Source organism: Podarcis bocagei, assembly GCF_964188305.1.
Source record: "Podarcis bocagei genome assembly, chromosome: 4".
Lineage (NCBI taxonomy): Eukaryota > Metazoa > Chordata > Lepidosauria > Squamata > Lacertidae > Podarcis > Podarcis bocagei.
In genome coordinates this window covers 26,844,923-26,848,065 of record NC_138128.1, presented here as the reverse complement: position 1 = coordinate 26,848,065, position 3,143 = coordinate 26,844,923, and the positions used below count along the sequence as shown (strand labels likewise).

The window sequence follows — 3,143 nt, the reverse complement described above, 5'->3', positions numbered from 1 at the left end:
TTAAATTATGGGTAGGCAAACTAAGGCCCGCGGGCCAGATGCGGCCCAATCGCCTTCTCAGTCCGGCCCACAGCCTGTCCGGGAATCAGCGTCTTTTTACATGAGTAGAATGTGTGCTTTTATTTAATATGCATCTCTGGGTTATTTGTGGGGTTTGCCTGGTGTTTTTACATGAGTAGAATGTGTGCTTTTATTTAAAATGCATCTCTGGGTTATTTGTGGGGCATAGGAATTTGTTCATTCCCCCCCCCCATATAGTCTGGCCCTCCACAAGGTCTGAGGAACAGTGGACCGTCCCCCTGCTGAAAAATTTGCTGACCCCTGGGTTAAATTGATGTCTTGGAAGCATGAGTTGTTTGGCAGTTGTGTTGTGAAGGAGACACATACTGCCTTATTAACTGGCTCTGCTTTTTGGAGGGAAGGCATAGGGTCTTCTCTGCCCTATTGGTGCTAGGAAAATGGATACAGTCATACCTCAGGTTACAGACGCTTCAGGTTGCGTGTTTTCGGGTTGCGCACCGCGGTGAACCCGGAAGTACTGGAACAGGTTACTTTTGGGTTTCAGTGCTTTGCGCATGCGCCAAAGCGCAACCCACGCGTGCGCAGACCCGGCGCTGCGGGTTGCGAACGTGCCTCCTGCACGGATCACGTTCGCAACCCGAGCATCCACTGTATTGGACTGCCTTTTCTCCAATAAAACCCTGCCCTGTATTTAATCCAATTGTTGCCATTATCAATGGAAAGTTCACCAATTTTGCTGTAGTTATGAGCAGGAAGGCCTGCTAGCCTAAAGAAATGCACAACATTTCCAGTGGTTCATTTGTTGAGGGATACAGGAACAGATTTGCTCCATAAAGGGATACTTCAATCGCAGTGGCACAACTGAAGCCTGCTTGTCTCGTACTCTCTGCTGCTCCTGCAGGCAGCTTGCAACAGCGAGGTTTTTCCCCCCATGCGGTGCATCTGAGAGACAGCTGACATCCTTGGCGAGAGCTCTGCTTTCTGCAGCATCCCCCTCCCTGTACATAAAAAGACACAAGGAGCAGTGGCAAGGCTGACAGAAAGCCAAGGTAATCTTAATATTTATATCAGATGTTTCAGGGAAAGGTGGAGGGATAGCTAGAATGTCAAAAAGGCAGGCTAAGGTAATGCTGAGAGAGAGCCATTGAAATGAACATGGAATATATTCTTTCTAAGACAAAGGGGCTGGAATACAAAGAGCAGGCTTGGGCACAAGATAGAGAGACTAGTGCTGATGGAATGAATGAATGAAAAGTTTGGGGTGCAACTGAATGTGTTGTAATGTTTTATTTTCTTTGTTTTTATGCCAGGTGCAAAATGTTGGAGAGAATGTTCTGATATTCAAAGCTGGAAAGGATTCTGTTCCCCAGGTGACAGTTACTAACATAGCTATTTTTTTTTTTATCTCCTCAAGAGAGAAAGAAATAAATAAATAGAAAATACGTGTTGTATTCTCCAACAGGGGCAATTTCATTAAGACTATGTATTCGGGGGGGGGGGTGTTTTCCTTATTTTCCCACTTAATATACTTGATCTGCAACTGTTATTTCCTAGCATTGTGCAGTCTTCACTGGGTCTAAAAGATGGGGCATCTCTTCCTAATATATTTAAACTCTGCATGTTTTGCCATGTGCCAGGCTCACATTCTCCATCCTAGCCACCAGCAAACAGAACTATTGCTGCAAAACCTCATGCCATGAAGCACAGTGCTAGGCTGGGGTCTGACGGAATTGCAAGGATTCACAGGTAATATTCCAAACAGCCCCAAGTCACTCATGGTTGCCCAGCCATAACATTGCTAAGTCCTTTGCAATTGCTTAATGGCTGTTATAGCAAAAGGTGTTAAGATTTGGTTTAGAAAGAGGTTGCCATATTTCAGGTGAACACTGCTGTCAATCCATGACTGGCTTCAGATTGTGACTCAGGCATTTCAGAAGCATCTTTTTCATGCAGAGATGATGACTGGCAGGTTTTCTACTATCCTCCCTGGGAAGTTTCACAAAAGAAACTAGGCTTGATCTAAAGTACACTCAGAAGTCAATTGGAGTTACCCACACAACCGCAACCCCCCCAAAAAAACTTTTTTATGTTTTCACTTGAAAATAATACCCTTTGATATGCAAATTCTCTTCCCCCCTCACCTCCAGTGATTTTTGTTCATTTCCTCCCATTTGCCATATAGTACAAGGAAGGAAGCAGAGAGATTAAATGATAGGATTAAGAAAATACAACATGCATGTACAAGAGAAAATATTCATCTGCCAGCAAAATTATTCTTTCTGTTTTTCAATAAAGACCATTGTGTTTACTGGCTAGTGTTGCATGTTCTTCTATTGTGGGCTGTGCACAAAACTCACTCTTGTACAGAATTCCTCCCCCCACCCCAAGTGTGATGAGCCAGAAATTCAAAATTGGATAGAATATTTTTTTTTGCAAATACGTAGTAACTTGCAGAACAAGCCTATACATTAGCTTCCTCCAGTTTGGTGTCCTCCAATTGTAATTTCCATCAGTCCCAGCCAGCACAGCTTTGGGACTTGTAGCACCAGATTGGGGGGAAGACTGTTATACACATTTGGCCAGAAAGACGTCACACCATGTCATTGAGGTTTACACCCAGGAAGGTGTGAGTCAGATTGCTGCCCCAAGGATTGGCAGGATCACATTTTGATGGCATGCTACTCGCTCAATTTCTTGGAGCACACTTACCGGTATTTGTTGAGAGACCGTAGGGTGCAACCGCATGTCATTTTTACAGCGCTAAACATCCTTCATCTGTGTGTTTCTTTCACTTGCTTACTCTATGTAGAGGGTGCGGGGACATCTTTTCCAGCATCAACAGGCATCACTATGCCCCAGTGACTCAGCTCTCAACAAGAAAACAATACTTTTGCAGCAGTAAGTTTACATTTTTATCCTTACCCAACTAATTGTTCTTGACTGGTTTTGGGACCCACGCTTACTGTTTTGGTGTGCTGTTTAGCAGGACATGTGAAAATGTGTACCTGCATGCATATACAGTGGGTTGCAGGATGCACGTTCACAACCCGCAGCGTTTGAAACCCGCAGCGCCGCGTCTGCGCACGTGCGGGTTCTGATTCGACGCTTCTGTGCATGTTCAA

The 3,143-nt window shown here is 44.6% G+C and overlaps 1 long non-coding RNA gene across 1 annotated transcript; it reads left to right on the top strand.

The window, feature by feature from the left end:
• Positions 1–929: 929 nt before the first annotated feature.
• LOC308585468 lies at positions 930–1,941 on the top strand. Its single transcript, XR_014007418.1, has 3 exons — positions 930–1,070; positions 1,332–1,391; positions 1,659–1,941. It is a non-coding gene; the product is annotated as an uncharacterized lncRNA (long non-coding RNA).
• The last annotated feature ends 1,202 nt before the right edge of the window (positions 1,942–3,143 follow it).